The 19,362-nt window shown below is 34.3% G+C and overlaps 1 long non-coding RNA gene across 1 annotated transcript; it reads left to right on the top strand.

Annotated features, from left to right (window-relative positions):
- Positions 1–462: 462 nt before the first annotated feature.
- LOC126821071 (uncharacterized) lies at positions 463–14,014 on the top strand. Its single transcript, XR_007680248.2, has 3 exons — positions 463–939; positions 3,494–3,648; positions 13,714–14,014. It is a non-coding gene; the product is annotated as an uncharacterized LOC126821071 (long non-coding RNA).
- The last annotated feature ends 5,348 nt before the right edge of the window (positions 14,015–19,362 follow it).

The raw sequence follows: 19,362 nt of genomic DNA, 5'->3' as shown, positions 1-19,362 counted from the left end.
TTCTAATTTGTTTGGGAAGTTTTTTATTTCTAGCACTGTATATTCTGAAATCCTTTATTTCAGTTATGATATTTTTAGTCTTCATTTTCATAATTGGTAAAAATACATTAACTGTCTATATTGTACTCCCTATATTTCTAACATTGCATATTCTAGATCCCCGTTGCCTTTATCTCCAATGTGATCGTTTTTCTCTCCATTTTCAGACGCTGTACTTGTACTATCTATATTTGTCAGTTTGTCACATTCCGTTCCCCAATATTATCTGATATTTTCTTCTTCCCTTTTACGAATGATTATTTTACAATAACTGCCTATATTGTACTTTTAATATTGACCTGGATTGAAACACATAACGAAACTGTTGAAAGTTACTGTGTGGGAGAACTCCTTTATATAGAAGTTTTACAATTTATTGAGCAGATACCCAAGCAAGATGTATTGTGTAAATAGGCGATAGTTTTGCGTGAATTTCGTTTGACATTCATCGGATCTTTATTTCAGCGAGGTAATAAAATCAGTGACTCGCGAAAATAGGTACACCATGATAACAGAAGAAAACCCTTTACAGATATCTTGCAATTATGATAAAGACTTTAGGCGTGCATCTTATTTTCATAACAACAGAACGAATAAGTATTTTACCTGTCGGTAGCCTTTGATTTTTACGCTAGTTTGGTAAATGGGCAATAAAACTGGAAATTTGAGTCATATAACATTGTAATAGAATGCCCCGTGTTGAAGACATCAATGGACATCCTGTGTGGATGGAGTAGTAAGATTTTTAAAACTAACCATTTAAAGTTGTTAAGCTTTTAAACCGAGCGATTTACACAACAAAGTTACGGGAAGGTGATATACTGCTCCTACAACATCAAAGACCACACGTATATGTATGTATATACTGAATCAAAGGACTTCAGGAAGGCATCACTTCATGTAATTTGTTTTCTTTTATCATTCTTTCCGGATTTTTGTTCTTTCCCTTTTTTTGTGTTGTTCTGACCAATTTGATACCTTTGTTCATTATGTACATGTATAAAATATATTGTATGTTTCTCGGAATTTATTAAGAAACTGGGAGGAATAATTTGTTTTTCCCCAAAAAAGAACTTTGCTGCTTTTGTTTAGTATTCGCACGTATAAACTATTCTTTGTGTATCTGGAAAAAAATTAATAAGAAAATGGGAGGAATAATTAGTGTACTTTGAAAGAAAATTGGCTTTGCTATTCCAAATTGAATATATTTCATTGTGCAAGATACTAGTCGTTTGTTACAGTTTGATAATACACAGGATACTTATTCAATATACAATTTTAGGGAAACTTCCGGTCCCGTAACGCCAACGCACACTGGTGTCTGTCGTCACTATTTTAGTCAATCGGTCTATAAAATCGTCTCTCTTGCCACTGTCCAAGTTTTTTAATCACCGTGTGTCTGCTTGGTGAATTAAATGTTGTTTAGAAAAAGAAACTCCATAAAATCGTACGATTATTATACCTCACATGTAACGTACTATACTCGGCTAACTGAACTGAGCATTTGGCACTTTATGTATGTCTTCTCTAAGAAGGTTTGTGTGCGCTTTATTCTTGTGTTGTTTCTATTATCTTTGTTTGTTTAGGTGGGCAGTTGTCCTGTATTGTATTTAGATTCTAATATTCGGTTTTTCAATCCCCACTAAATGGTAGGTCCTGTCTCGTTTATATCTGACGTGGCTAGTCAGAGCCCTGTCTACTTGGTAGGATCGATTGCATTTATACCTGGCGAGAGTAGTCTGAGACCTCTCTACCTGGTAGAACCGATTTCATTTATATCTGATGTAACTAGTCTGAGCCCTGTCTACCTGGTAGGACCGATTATATTTACCACGTGCACAGACGTGACTAGCCCAAGTCCTCTGCACCTGGTTGTTCAGCAATGTTAACATTTTGTCTTCCAATCTAATTGTGAATTATTGTTACGAAAACCATATCTTTCATGCAGACAAATTTTAATGAAATGATTGGAAACCATTTTTTCACTGTCTGGTTCGGTTTCTGCCTTTCAAAAAAGAGTATTTGTATAGCGCATTATAAACGTTAAAACAATCATCCAAAGCGGACACCGTTATGGAAATCCTGTTCTTTCAATACAATCATATTTTATGACTTCAATTTCAAATTGAAAAGCACTAATAAATAATTAGCAATAGTAATTTTGTTTATTTTGTCCAATAAGTTTGTGTAGGTAGACAAATGACGCGCCATAATATAAGATTTAAAATAAAAGACGCGCCATAATATAAGATTTAAAATAAAAGACGCGCAATATAGGCAGTACACACTTCTTTGGGAATGCAATTACAATTTATTACTGGGTGATAAGACTAAAGAACTGTTGTCAGGGCTTCGCTCAATAATACACATTAATTGTATTTCATAGAATTGTGGCACAGTGGGTGTGGTGCTGGCACACTAAGCAAGAGGTACCTATTTCGATCCTGATTTTGGCTGATAAAAGTTCCTCTGGATGTCCCAGCCTGTCTCCCTTATTAGTGGTCCGTATTACAAGATATAAATTATGTATTGTTAGGTTAAATATAAAATATCCCGATACACTCATTCTGGTAGTTAATATACCATCATTTTCTTTAAAATTTAATGGATATCTACCGGCAGATATGTTGAAGATGCTTTGGGTAGTTTAAATAAAGATTTTGTCTTTCAATTGACATGTTTTAGAGTCTAATATCGGAAGATAGGATCAAGACAAGTTATATTCTATTGGAATAACTTGGATGCTTAACCCAAGTAATTGAATTAAACCATAGGACATCTGAAAACCATCAAAGACAATCCACTTTCCGGAACAATCACTACAGACAGTAGGGCAGGAGGTGCGATTTTTAAAAAGATTGGTCCTAGGAAATTTGGATTAATCAGGCTAATATAGATATCATGACTATATTTAGTGAGAGATTTTAATTTAAGGTTGGATTTGTCCGCATCACACGCCGGAACAAGCCATAACACTGAGTGCTTGTCAGATATCAAATCTAAGGCGGTGATTTAGATGGTGGGGTCAATAAGATACGACCATTTTACCAATGTCTGTAATTGATTTGACCCCATTCACGACCCGTATTGATCTCGTTCAATCTATTGATCGGCTAATCCTCCCAAATTACCATCTACCTCATTTTAATTACTACCATTGACTGGCCACGCTTACTAATAAAGCCGCCCTTGACCAATCCGGGGTTAGAGACCCGCCGTACATCTGCAAATATCCCCAATAAAACTCGCAGCCCCCTTCAGAAACGTGATCGACACCCCAATAAAACTCTTCGGTCGCCTATTCATGCAACCCAAGAAAATTGTTTTACAGCCCCATACATGAGTAATATTCTATTAGGCACATTTGTTGAGGGACAGCTAATGTGCAAACTTCAAAGCAAGTTTTTTTCCCCTAACCATGAGGCTGATTTTAGCGATTTATTTTTTATTATAGTTTTCCTAATTTAATCGGTTGGGGAGTGTTGTGAAAGGGACCAGGCGTTACGAACAAGGGTAATTTAAATATTACGGGAACATCAAAGAGATGGTTATGTTCGTTATACTGGTATGTAATGGGGAACATTCAAATAGAGTTCGCCATTACACAGGGTAAGTTTTCACAAAGAAATAATAAAGGTTATGTTGCAAGAATAAACATATTAAGATACTGGGTATAACAGGATAGTTAGTTGGCCATTTTATTTCTGAACGCGGTGCTTAAAAGAGCTTACTAGATTAGGTTTGAGGATTATAAGATTAATACATTGTAGTAGATTATTCAATTAGCAGGTAAAGTAATATGATTTACATTTGATGCAATGCAGATTTTGAAGAACAAAGAATTTGATACGGAATTAATTTGTGTTACTTTTCTGGCATGACAAAATGTAGCTTTCAAATCAAGGCACACTTTCAAATTGAGGCACATGACAAACTGTAGCTTTCAAATTATGGCACATAGCGAGGTCTAGCTCAAAAATTAAGGATTCCAGATTACAAATTAAGAAACACGTCAAAGGGTTAGCTTACAAAGTAAGGAACAGAGAGAGAGAGAGAGAGAGATAGAGAGAGGAGAGTAGGAATAACTCTCTTTATGAGTGGAGTTCAATAGTCGAGAATATCTGCGATTGGTGCCTGGTACATACATCAATTGCTCTGTTTATTTTCTCGGACGCAGTGGACTTTGTTTCCATTTTCTTTTAAAATTTTAAAAATGAATAAATACACAAGTTTACGGTCATGATCAACTATCTCGTTTTCGGTTTATTTTACTCGATTCTCTAGAATTACCAACATGTTAATGATGATGAACAATCTCTTTCTGTTGTCACTTAGATAAAAGGAAAAAATATGTCTTAAAAATGTATGAGTTAATGTTGTTATAAACTGTTTTACAAGAGAGAGAGAGAGAGGGAGAGAGAGAGAGAGGGGGTAACGTCCACTCGACACAAACTAGGTCATTTCGGCGGGACTAACACACGTTTCAACTTTATTTCAATAATTCGCTTCGCGTAGGGGTCTTTAGCAGTGAGATTTGGATTTTTATCTTAGTTAAAATTTCGTGAAACAGGCCCCTGTTTACAAAGTAGGGAAGGTGAAAAGCGTCAGATTACAAAGTAAAACACGACATAGAGTCTAGCTTATATAAGGCACAATAGTCTAGTAGATAAACATTTATTCAAGCCATCTATTCATTAAAAGGACTGTGTTTCTGATTTCAAAAGTTAATTGCGCGAGTGTAATTTATGTTTCTAAGAAAATGGCTCTTCTAATCTTTTATTTTAAATTCTGGACATCTTTTCTATTTAGTATGAGGCTTGGTATGTTCTCTGTTACAGAACACCCAATACCACGCCTGAATTAAGATAGCTAATAAAGTGTTGCGGTGCCATGTTAATATTGAAAGTTTGAGCACAAACAGGAATTTATATTTTAGTTGAATTCGAGAAATCCTTATGTGATACAATCAGGAAACAAAATATTCACCTTTCTTCCTTGTTGCGGTGTTTGTAACACACGCATACCTTCGCTTAAAATTAAGGATTGGTCAATCATTAACAAAACAAGGCGTTCCCCCCCCCTTCTCTCTCTCTCTCTCTCTCTCTCTCTCTCTCTCTCTACGGTTGATCTAGTTTCTCTCCAGTCTATAAAACTAAATATTATTGTTAATGATTTACTGAAAACGTGTATGCATATAAGGAAGTCAATGACTTCTTGGATTAAGTCTAAAGTCTTAAGACAGTGTGTTAAAATAATGGTTGGGATATACTTAAACAGTTTACAGTTTTAAATATTTGAGGTCCTCGTGAATAATGAGTCCATCCAAAATTAAACAAGGTTTAATAGACAAAGGGCCATAACTCTGACAAAAATTACGTATGGCCTTTATATTCGATGAGTCTCCTCTTTGGTTTAAACTGGTCGTACATTTCCTTCCTGTATAATTCTTATAGGAAGAATTGAAGAATATACTACCTTACGAGTGTAATATTTCAACATCCCGACGATAATGAATGGCTTTAACAATTATAATAGTTTTTATAACTTTAATTATTAAATAAAATAAAATGGGGTTTGTCGTCCTGCTTTTCTATACCGACTGGGCCAATGAAAACTGACTTATGCCATATAGTGTGCTATTAGAGAAATTTTGGTTAATAACGATCTACTTTTATTTCGAATTCCATCTACCAATAGTTCTTTTACGTACATGCCAATGTGTACACGGGACCTCGGTGTTTCATTATATCCGATCGACTAAACACTATCATTCACTTATTAAAAATACATTATGCAAGAGCTAAATCTGCCTATTGCAAGTCTTTATTTAGGCTTTAGAGATTATAGAAAATATTAATTAGTTCAAAATCAACTCTGTAGATCCACGGATGACTTGGATACAGTTTGGATTTAAACAGTCGTCCATTTAAAATTAAATCAATAAATGGCGAACCAAGCTAGCTTGTATATACCGCTAGTCGCTGATGTCACTACCGGAAACTGGTTATGAGAGCCTGACAAGCGAGCCTATCATAGCCACTGAGCATGTTACTTGATAATCGAGAATATGTGGGTGGAGTTATCGTCTGTCAATCAAACGATCGCCAATTCTCATAGACGGTGCCTATGTCTAGTCCAAACTTCCAACAATGACAATTCCGTTCAGAACAAAGTAATTTTACTGAAATCTTCAACATTTTCTTTTTTTATCATCTATTTTTGAATTATTATAACAAGAATGGCCAACTCTTTATAACACTCTTAACTAATGTATCTTTAACGTGCCTACTTATATTACTTCAGTGTTCATTTTCTTATTCACCAACTAAGATTTTTAGTAGGAAACAAAGGTTAATCATCTAAGAGACTACAGGGCTTCTTTTGGGTACTGTTCCCATTGTTTGATGTCAAACAGAAACAATCACTAATGGAATTTCAAAGAAGATTTTATATATGTTTCTATGCAAATAATAGATACTGATGATAGCTGCATCCATCCACATTCATGAAAAGTCACTCTTAAAGATACATTATGGGAGATTAGATAAAAAGCTGGCAGTTCTCGCTATAATAGTTAAAAACTGGATAATGTAAAGGGAATTTGCTGAAAATTTCAGTCAAATTGATCCACTCTGAACCTAGAATTTAGCGATTGAATTTATTTTGGGCCTAGCCTCGATCATCATTACTAAAGTCGGTACGATAAAATACATAGTCTCGATAATCCATTTCTTGATTTAATCATGAATGAGCGTAGAGCAGCAATCGGATCCTAATCCAGTAAATATGGCAGGCTAGTGTTGACGAGAGTTGATTATGGTCTGGATAAGTCAATTAATGTCTAATTAATAATTTAGATAACATTTCAGGCCTAAAGAAAGACTGCAATACGCAGATTTAGCTCTTGCATAATGTATGTTTAATTAAACAATGCTTTTATGACGTCATCAAAATTTTCAAAAAAATAAAAAATAAATATTTGTCAAGACTGCCTTTTACAAATCTTAATTCTGGTCCCTCCTATGACACCAGGAACACAATATCAATTTAGTTTGTAATTCTAGCTATTATTTTTTGTAAAGCTGATTTTAGTTTTTGTCATGATTACATAGCTGATATTGTGATATATAAATAGGTGGACTATCACCTTTAATTAAGAATAACCCTTTTCCACCTGAACACATTTTCAAAAAAGAAATTTATTGGAATTCAATATTTGACTTGCAGTGTTATTGTTAACTATCAGCATAATTTTATTTTATGATAAAACACCTTGTTTCAGAATTGTGTTCTTTAAAGTTTAGCTCGTGTGGTTTTGCCCTCCCCGAGTTCACAGTTCTTATGATTTATAATTTTGTGGGATTGGCGGTGGCTCGGCGATTACGGTGCTGGCTCATTGACAACGCGCTCAAGGTTTCGGAGCCGGTGTTGGCCCAGGAAGTGCCTCGGAATTTTCCAGTCCGGTTCCTCTTGTCAGTGTTGCAAGGCGGGCGTTGCAGAACCGAGGGCCTGACAAGGAAAATAGTCTAGTCGTTCGGATTGACCTAAAAATCGCTGTCACATGTATACCAGTGGGGGCACGATAATGATCGCATGACATTTTGAAATCGACAAAATCAGTTCCCTGTATGCCTGTCTAACATGGCTCATCAGTTCACTCAGAAAATAATGTCGCGATACCTTCCGATTTTATTTTCAATTTTCAATACAAATTTTGTATCGTTTTTCTGTATTGCCCACCAACTATATTTTGACTAAATATCAAGTCATTGTAATGCATAATGTATGATATAAGTGGTTTGAATTTATCCTACACAACCGGGCTATTAAAGACAGGCATGTGCCGTACAAAATTACAATGTGGCATGGGGGTCAATTTGCCATGACACAGGTGCTAAGGTCTACTTTAATTGCGATTTTCAAATGTCAGGCATCCTTAACGTGCTACCAATGGTATATACGATACCCTTAATAATAGGTCGCTGTGAGCTACAGATAACTAGTCCACAAAACAGAAAATTTAATATAGTCTCTCTTTTTTTGTTATTGTACATGAAACCTAGCAGTTTTTCATAAAATGGAAGTCAAACGTCAACACAATGTCTCTTTAATATATACGTAGACGTTAGTTATTAAAGGGAAATAATTAATTCTATATTTGATGCTTTGTATTCATTAGACAATATTTAACAAATCACAGAATCAGGTGCTTTCATTTTATTTCCATTAAAGTCTAGATGATATGAAGCAAATGAAATGATAGTGTCAGATTAAAGATTTGATTTCATGGTTAAAAAAAAACAATATTCATTAAAAAGTCTTGAAGATGCATTGGGTTCTCTTTTTCATCGGTCATAAAACAGATACTTTTTTTTGCTAGAAAGCTCCGCCTTTTAATTCGTCTGATAGGAAGACGGGTTGAGACAAAGAAATTAAGGGGTTGAGGGTTTAAATCAGAATTTTCTTTTCAAACGGAGATCCGAATGTTTGGTTTATGTTGACGGGATCCAATAGCATAGGACGAGGTTTAAATCAAGCAAACGGGAACAAGGGGATAAATAACACAGTCTTGTCACTTCATTAGCAGAGATAGAAGACGCCAGCGCGAATATTTTTACGCGGTGTTGCCTCTATAATAATTGCAATTTACCGAAGCTTGATGAAAAATCCTCGTGTAATTTTATGTGCTGTAATTGGGTTTTCTCGTATCTAATTGTAACTTTTTTCTTCTCCTCTTTCACCATCATCTTTTGTCTCCTGAGCGTCTCAGATAAACCTGTAAAACACAATTTTAAAATTGGATTGAAAGATAGGCGGTGATGCAATTGCCTTTGTTGTCTGTAAAAAATTTAAAACAATTGAAAGACTTTTTTTTTGTAACAAAGGACCGTTAGACTACACTCTTCAAAACGACTGTATGCATACTTTATTTGCTTTTAAACTTGACTATGAGTCATTTGAATATGCTCGTTTCTTTTCTGGAAAATGCAGTTAAAGTAATAGAATTTGAAAAATTAAATACTTTTGTTAGTGACGTATTACGTCAATTTGTAATACAGATATAAATTTTCAATGACGTATTGGTATCATTTTAAAATTTTGTATTGCAGTTTTGTTCATTAAATGTTCGAAATTCGTTCAGTCTCAGACACCAATTAAAGAGACATTACTACTCTCACCATAAAATGAAGTGTATATATCATATTCAAAATAACTTTATACTTTTACATTAAAGTATTGTTCCCTTGACTGTTTGAAATTCGTTCAGTCCTAGTCATTAATCAAATAGCCATTATCACTTCCACCAAGTACATTAATTTTATATAATATTCAAAATCCAAGTTCTGGTCAGTTTAGTTAGATCTTTTCATCGAGCGTTCGTTAAATCATTTCAAAACCACTAAAATATTTCTATGCCCGGTACATTAAGACGTCCACATTTTAGCATTGGTTTTGAAAATTTATCTCAAATTTACATACAAACTTATTTGAAAATCCGTACTGTAACTATATAGTCATATCACGTCTTATGATGTGGTAACTCGTACATTTTTCTAATAACTTTATTGACCCTCGTGGGGATGGTGTGGGGGGGGGGGGGTTGTATGGGAACAACCGGCTAACATAGGACCGGACCTAACGTATGTATAGTTTGTTTCTGATACAAGTTAATGTTACATAGTATTTCCCTGTGCCCTTTAAATATTGGTAGTGACCTCCACCTTTCAAACATGGCTTTATCTATTGTAATATGAATTCTTGATTCCCACAAATGTAAACGGTCCGTTTGCTTCCATGCTAATTATTTGCTCTATTTTTTAATGGGTTTGGTTTATCAATCTGCATATAAGGTTTACCCATTGGCTGTTTTCTGAATGATATGCTAGTAAATCGTTTCGTGTAATGAAATGAAAATAAAAACCCAAATTTTAAACAACCCGATATTTATCTCAGAATAACGAATTATAGTTTTTATTTTAGCAATATTGAAACGTCGTAGAGATTTTGCCAAGTCACCAGCAAAGAGTCCTAGAAAGTGTTTGGTATGTCTAAATAATGATATAGAATGAACAATTCACGAATTTATTTAATTAAATTTTCCTTTCAGAAGATTGTATATGCCATGTTCACAAGCTCTAATTAATAAATACAATTTGCAATTTAAAATTTCGAAATTTTGCTAGATTCTAATGTATAACCTTTAAAGTTTAAATGTAATGAAGAATGAAATTCTGAATGTAGATTGGACCTTTGTAGAATTCTTCATTATGCCACAATTATTAAAGCCGCAAAGCCGAAAAACAAATCTGGCAAGAACTTTTTGTTAAAGCTTCTATTTTATAAACACGAGAATATCCGAAGTCAAGAATATTAGTAGGTCTCTGAATGACTTTTACCGAGGCTATGATCGCCAGCATCTTGTGTCTTATTGAGCTTAAATGTAGTTGTCTCCCTTAATGCGTTTAAGGGGTCGGTTTATAACAAAAGTATTTCCTGAGCACACGAATAGTTAGAATTCACATTAGAGAATAGATTGATTATCATTTGAGAAATTATTCGTGTATTATCCAGATGTATCATTAAAAATAAAAAGTGAAATATTTGAAATATTAATCTTGAAAGTTACATTAATTAAGAAAATTTCCTTACAAGTGACTGACCATTCCACGGTATACATTAATTGGACATTCAGAAATATAATATCTTTTAAAACGTTCAAATATTAAAAGTCATATCAACATACAATTGAATATGAAGCCGCCATTATATCACTATGTATTGACAATCAATGGTGAGTAAGTCAGCCAGGTAAAATAGATTTACTTCCCCTGATACATCTCGCGCAATATCTCGAGATATTGATATGAAAAAAATGGGGTGAATAATAATATGTTAAATATTATGATGAATAAAATTGTAAGTATTCTATTTAACAAGCTAATTTCTTCTTAAATGTGTAGTCATTTGGTAAACGAATTGTGGAATGGACAATTTATACACTAAAGAAAATATACCCTAAAAACTGACAAAATGTACGCTGACAGCGAACTAACAGAATTAAGGGAAGGATTTTTAAAACTGTATATCCTCTGATTTTGAACTGTGTGCATCTCTTGAACACGTGATATTCAATTATTAAATATAATTTAACACAAAACAATATTTATTATTTATTTATTATGTTTAACAACACAAGATAATCATTGTTGAAACGAAGCTTGTAATAAACTCCAATAATTGTATTCCATAGAATCGCTAGTGTTTTATTGCAATTACAAAATAAGTAAAGTTGTGATTTTGTAAAACAGAGGGGGGTTGGATGGCCGAATGGTTAGCGCGTGCGCGTTGTATCATAAGATCTGTCATTGAGTCAACTAACGTGATCTCGATTTCCTGGCCCCGAGTTCACAAAGCATTCTCAGACTTAAGTTAAGAATTTGTGAGAAATATCATTGATCCAGAAACACAAAACTTTGCACATGGTTTCTTATTGGTGTATTTGATACATTTTATAAAGGGGCTATATTTTAGTTAAAATGAGGCGAATAATTTTGAGTAAATTCTTAACTTAAGTCTGAGAATGCAATGTGAACTTGGGGCCCGGTTGTACGTGACAAGGAGTAGGGTCGTCTGTCCAACCTCGTGGGTTTTTTCCGAGTCCTCCGGTTTCCTTCCACCGCTAAAGACCCTTATTGAAATAAAATTGAACCATGTGTTAGTCCCGAAATGATCGACAATTTCACCATATTGTCTATTACTAATTTATTACTGCTTTTCAATTTGAAATTTAAGCCATTAAGTTTCATTGTATTAAAGGAACCCGATTTTCAGAATGGTTTTCGCCTTGTAAAACACTTTATAACAACATTAACTCATACATTTTCTAACACAATTTTTTTCCTTTTATCTAAGTAACAACAGAAAGAGATTGTTAACCATCATTAACATGTTGATAATTCTAAAGAATCGAGAAAAAATAAACCGAAAACCAGATAGTTGATCATAACCGTAAACCTGTGTATTTATTCATTTTTAAAAATTTAAAAGAAAATAGAAAGAAAGTCCACTGCGTCCAAGAAAAAAAATAGAGCAATTGTCGTGATTTGTGTACCAGAGACCAATCGCAGATATTCTCGACGATTGAACTCCACTCATAAAGAGAGTTATTCCCCTTACCACGTAAATCAGAAACCATACAAGTGTGCATCTTGTAAACCATCATTTAAAGACTAAACAAATTATTATACCATCATCCCTAACTGAAAAGAGCCATAATCGGTTCTCTTTTATTTGGTTGTTGCACAGTTCTAAAAATATATTCATTTTGAGATTTATTTCTATAATAGACTATTAAGCTAAATTATTGTTAAATTATATAAAAAACACAACATCCAATCTTTGAATAAAGTTCAAACAGGTTTCAAAGAAGAGGTTTCAGTGTGGTAATACAAAATTACTGAATTTTACAAGCCATGTTTTTTAAATTAGTTTGCAACCAAGTAACATTTCTTTAGAGTTAGAGAGAGAGAGAGAGAGATGGGGGAGAGAGAGACGAGGTTTATCGTCCACTCGACACAAACTAGGTCATTTCAGGACTAACACAGGGTTCAATTTTATTTTAATATTTCAACAGGGGTCTTTATTAGCAGTGGGAGAAAACCGGATGAACGGAGAAAACCTACGAGGTTGAACAGGCGACCCTACTCCTTGCCACGTACAAACGGGCAATCGAAACCACGCCAGTTGACTCACTGGCAGAATTTATGATGCAGTGCGCACACGCGCTAACCATCGGCTATCTACCCCCCCCCCCCACACACACACACACACACCTACAGTTAGTGACATTGTCGTGAAGTAAATTATGGGCGTTATTCGAGATTATGGGAAATAATGGATTTAGTATGATAAAAGGCTGATGAATGACAAGAAATTATTCCGACTTACATAGACTCATTGCAACTAACATTGGATTCGCATAAATCTACTTGCAGACAATAATATCCATACCCCATTTAAAAGGATGAGCAAAATTTTCTTTCAAATTATAATCAAGAAAATAATTCCATACTTGTAGCAATATCAAGACTAATGAACAAAATATTAAAGAACTATAACACAGACAGAAATCTGGGCATAAAAGCCATTATAAGGCTAAAAGTCTACTTCAAATTTTTTGACAAAGAGAAGAAAGATCTTAATATTCACTAAATCTATCTCAAAGGAATCAAGATGCTTAACATAATTTATTAACGAGGATGGCACATTATTTTTATGGTTTGTTTTCTGTGTGAGTCATATCATATAATGTGTGTTATGGCTTTCCTCTATCCTCAATCATATGAAAGATTGTCCAAGAAAATAGGAATTTTAGCTCAAAAAAATTAGGTCGCTACCAACAATGACATTCAGTGAAGAAACTACTTTATGCCGAAAAGATTATCTTATTTTACCCAGTCCTCTCTATCATCCATCAAAACTGCAAAAAGAAAACAAAATTTTAAAAAAGAAACAAAAGAATAAGTCAAAAATCAAATCAAATGTATATGTTATACCAACAGAAAATTAATTGAAAAAAATATTTTGTCATGCTTATAATTTACTATTCCCAATTGCTTTTTTTTGTACTTTTCATTTGAATAATTAAACAAAATGTTTATATTTTGCTTTCAGAAAAACTCAAGAAATATGTTAGACTGACACGTTTCCTAACAAAATTACTCTTCTTGTATGTATAATTAAAATATTAATAAAATATACAATATTAATACTTTTCTGTTAAAATTATCCTTTTAATTCTTACTTGTCATGACACTTTTCCCATCTTCACTTACAATGTACTTGTTCATTCAAATTCCATTCTCTAGAGGATGGCATACTGCCATAGCATTTAATAAACCCCAATTATGCATACTTTAAATAGTTAGAAATGTAATTTTCTGAAAATTCTTAGTTAATTCTGAGAATTATTTTGAGTTTCTATTATGGAAATATTTCATAGTTAAGAAATATATTATGATTGATATGTATATCAAGTATCAAGTATCAAATAAAACACAAACCAAAAACATTTAACCCCAAAGAAACAGTTTTGTACATTATATATTACCAATAAATCCATCAATTTGAATTTTAAAGATTATTAAAATTATGGATTTAATTTGTCTGGCATAATTTCTTGCATTACAATTACACCTTGATTAAACAAGTGTATTTCATTGTAGTACATCCATACTGTGCACATTGTAAAAACAGAGAAAACCAAACAAAGTATGTTCTCTGGATAGGATCGAACGGGTGCTTAAAGTCACGGCAAAACAACATTTCAGTCATTTCATTTTGGCATTGGAGTTTATTCTATGGGTACGTGTGTAGTGTTAGCTTAAAGTCACGGCAAAACAACATTTCAGTCATTTCATTTTGGCATTGGAGTTTATTCTATGGGTACGTGTGTAGTGTTAGCGGGAAGATTGTATTCCAACAGTTTGGGGTTCTGTTACGTATACGCCAATGTGATCTCGTGTTTTCATCCCATCTAAAATAGTAAGCAGAGCTTTACAGTTTTGTCCAGTCACCCTGGAGGTTATTAAAATGTTGGACTTAAACAATTACAAGGTTTTTCTCAAACGAGCAAAGAATTTATGTATATACGCAGTGTCTCACTAGTCCCTTCTTAGGAATGACCTGTAAGAGAACCTGATAAAATGCCAATTTGGTCTTTGAAGAATATTTGCAACTAGGCAGGTTTCACAAAGCATTCACAGACTTAAGTTAATAATTTACTCAACTTTCAATCATTGTTTATGAAAAATATCTTTGATCAAGAAACACACAAATTTGCACAGTTTCTTACTTATGTATTTGATATATTAAAACAACAAAAGTTTTATAAAGCTCTATATTTTAGGTCAAATAAGGCGAACAAGTTTGAGTAAATTCTTAATCCAAGTCTAAGAATACTTTGTGAACTCGGGGCCTGATCTAACGTCATAAAATATGGACATTATGTTCCAAATTCGTGGACATTATGTTCCAAATTCTATAATAGACATAAAGAAACTACCCCTTATTCAGCTCGTGACAATTCATGTTGGCAACACAATTCATATGGAGCTTGTTCATTTTGTTCTCTTAAATACTATATCAAGTTTTCAAGAATTCATCAGCATGCATCACTAATAAAAGCAATATCCAAAATCGTCTAATAGAATTTGTCCATCTCCCATAATTAGGTACGGTGTAATTAACCCTGTGTCAGTAGACGTGAAAGACTGGTCAGAATCTCCACTGGGATGATCAGTGACCAAAGCGATCGTAAAACTTTGTCCACTAATTAATTACGGGACGGGGTCAGTCAGTCTTCTCTTTCCCATTCTTGTCCCGTTGCCAAGCATGTTAATAAGTTAATAATAAATATTATACATGCAAAACAGAGAACGACATATCATCCTGGGATATCGATAAATTATATTTTAGAGTCTTTTAACTGTCTGCACTGCGTATTAACAGTTTCTTTAAAAACGCCCAGTGTTAGACAACAGCCCTAAAATCTATCTTTAAGTTGAATAAAGGGAAACTCAGAAGAACTATAAAGTATTTTGTTTTTGAGAGAGAGAGAGAGAGAGAGAGAGAGATGGGGTTTAACGTCCACTCAACACAAAACTAGGTCATTTCGGGACTAACATATGGTTCAATTTTATTTCAATAATTCGCTTGCGCATAGGTGTCTTGAGCAGTGGGAGGAAACCGGAGGACCCGGAGAAAACCCACGAAGTTGGACAGGCGACCCTACTCCTTGTCACGTACAACCGGAGATTCGAAACCACGCCAGTCGACTCAATGACAGACTTTATGATACAGCGCGCGCACGCTAACCATTCAGTCACCCCCCTCCCCCATTTTGATTTTGAGTAAATAGCTGATTATGAATCAACACAGTTGTAATATCTGACGATATCACTTTAATTTATAGAGGTATTTTTTGGCAGTGCCCAGACAAAATATTTATTACAAAGGGGTGGGCACTGACGTTAAGATTCTTCAAATAAATGGCTGTATTTCCAGAATTTACTGTTATTCAAATTCCTATCCAAACACAGTTCCATGTTGCCGACGATTGTTACAGGTTTAACTGACTCGATTACAAACCCAGATCGTCCATCAACCATAATTTAAAAAAAAGGTGATCACTTTCAACAGGAAAATAAAATTAATTAATTTTATGTCATGTCACAATTGAAATAACCACACACGCCTAATATAATCGACAATACAACTGACCATTGTAGACAAGAAAAACAAAATCGTCCGTAAAACTTGTTAAACCATCCATAACTTTCCAAAATTTTCTCGTATACACGAACGCCCTGAAGAACAAAACAACATAAAAAGAACACTTTTATCATTCTCTAAATTACCCCAGACTACACTAACGTTAATCTTGAACTGGAAACACGAAGATGGTAAATACATATATAAATAGCCATATAACACTCATAGTTTAGGTGAAATGAAATGGGGTTTAACGTCCTACTGTTCTGCTCCGAACTGACCTAATGAAGACGGGCATAGGCCATACAGTGTGCTATGAGAGAAATTTTGCGCGGACAGCGGCACTACGGCCTACTCTTATATCGAATTCAAACTGTCAAGGGATCTTTTACGGTTTTTCGTGCCATCCGAACGACTAGACAGCTGTCCTTGTCAGGCACTCAGTCCTGCATCACTGACAAGGGAGAACCACACCGGAAAATGAACTTTCTCGACCAATGCAGGCATCCCCTGCAAACACCACAGAGGGTAATGATTAAACTGTTTCGAATCCTTTTTGTTATAAGATCCCTGCCCCTCCAAGAAAACTCGTTGTTACGATTGCAAGATAGTAAAGACCCCGGCCCAACTGTACAAAATAAAGTACAGATTTGGGTCGAATTGTCCATTCAACTACAATGTAAACTACTATCTAAGGGCGATAACTTTCAGAAACTGAGGGGGGGGGGTAGCCGAATGGTTAGCACGTGCGTGTTGTATCATAAAGCCCGTCATTGAGTCAACTGGCGTGGTTTCGAATCCCCGGTTGTACGTGACAAGGAGTATGGTCGCATGTCCAACCTCTTGGGTTTTCTCCGGGTCCCCCGGTTTCCTCCCTCTGCTAAAGACCCCTACGCGCAAGCGAATTATTAAAATAAAGTCCGAAATGACCTAGTTTGTGTCGAGTGGACGTTAACCCCATTTCTCTCTCTCTCTCTCTCTCTCTCTCTCTCTCTCTCTCTCTCTTCAGAAACTGAAACAGACATTCATAAAATAAAGGAGGATTTTAAAATTAATTAAGATCCTTGAACATCCCAGTCATGGCAGGTTTGATATTTAAACAATAAAACAATGAGTAATTCTATTTATCAGGGGATTTTAGAAATTCTTTAAATATTACTTACATATCCCAACTCTACTAAAACTTATACTCTTGTAATGAACACAACGAACAGTTTTAATGTGTTGGCTGATATTTAACTAATTAACATTCAGAAAGTCAAAGACTAACGGAGAATAATAAACAGTTAATGAGTTACGGCCATTCAGTAATCCATGCTCTATAAAGAATATGGTCCTAGACGGAACGGAGAGACAATTTGCAAGTAAATATTTAAGCTATGTTCAGTGGAATTGAACGGTAGACACTATTGGTCTTGATTTATGCCCTACACATGGCAGCTACGCTCCATGAGAATAGTCCCGCCGTTTATGACTCTTCAAGTTGGCAGTCGCCTGACTTTGTTTATGGCCAAACAGATGAAGATAGAGAGAAAAGTTATTCAGCTAGAATGTTTGTAGATACTAAGATCTATTCCGCATTCGGATATAGTACCACATACTTTAGTTAAAATGTCAAGTCAGGCAATAAATTCTTGACAATAGTAGAAATCTTTTACATTCCGGCTCTACAGGTAGTTTTGATCTTGTATATTGGAATTAATAGGTATTTTTAAAAATAAATAGTAAAAATAGAACAAAAATTTCCAAAAGCGCGATAGAAGCAAAAGCGTATAAGTTCTTGGGGATATAACGGTTAGTATTTAATACTCTTCAACCACGGAATAACAGGAAAGTACATGTACATACAGTCATGGGGATTGAACGGTTGGTATCAAATGTCCTCCAAATACGGAGTACAAGGTTTTTGTTATCAAATGTTTACCAAATACGGAATAACTGCAAAGTATTTTAGGTCATGGGTATAAAACAGTTCATATTAAAAATATCTTATACCACCACAACGACACATCATTAAATATACATTATGGGAGTTTCGATAACGAGTTGGCAGTTCTCACTATAACAGTTAAAAACTAGATAATGTAAAGGCAATTTACTGAAAATTTCATTCAAATTGATCCACTATGAACCTAGAACAAAGCGATTGAATTTCCGCCTAGCCTTGACCATCATTACTAAAGTCAGTACGATAAACAGCATAATCTCGATTATCCATTTAATCGTTAAATCGTGAAGGAAAGTTATGCAGTAAATCGGGTCATAATCCACTAAAGATGCCATCTAGAGTTGATTATGGTCTGGATAGGTTAATTAATGTCTAATTAATAATTTAGATAACATTTCAGGCCTTAAGAAAGACCTGCAATAGACAGATTTAGCTCTTACATAATGTATGTTTAATTAACACCAATGTAGTTTTTTCTCTCCCTTTCCAATGCCGAGTTTATTGAGCTTTTGGTATAGAATTGAATTAAAATTTCCTCTACGGTTTGATGAATATTCATGTTTGGTAGACAGAGTGTGTATCTAAAGGTTTATTTGATGGCTTCTTCATGAGCTCAGTTGAAGCAGAAAATTAGGAGCTTAAACTCCATGCCGTTTCATTTCACATTTTAAGAAAGTGTCAACCCAAATTTCGCAACAACCCGGAACTAAATCTTCCTTAATATAAATAGCTGATCACCTTTTTTTTAAAATAAAAGACCTGTTATCACCAAGAGTTATTTTTGGGTGTAAATACTCACTTATTCCTTCATGTACACTTGCGGCTATTTTAGTATCTAAAACTGACATAAGACATTAAAATAAGAAATCATTTTCTTTGTGACAAGCCTTTGACTACAATTAATGAATTTCTAAAATTAAATATATCGTTTTTACCTAATAAACATGTACACATACTTACAGTAGTGTGTTTCTTCCTGAATTACATAGTGACACGTCTAAATCATTGTCATTTGGTACTAGAGTTTCGTTAAGTTACAGACCTTTTACTACATAAATATGATAACCAGCAGCAGCTATGTTGAACAGCAGCTTATCCGAAAG

The sequence above is a fragment of the Patella vulgata genome, chromosome 5 (genome assembly GCF_932274485.2).
Source record: "Patella vulgata chromosome 5, xgPatVulg1.2, whole genome shotgun sequence".
In the NCBI taxonomy this organism is placed as follows: domain Eukaryota; kingdom Metazoa; phylum Mollusca; class Gastropoda; family Patellidae; genus Patella; species Patella vulgata.
This window is presented reverse-complemented; position numbering and strand designations above follow the sequence as displayed.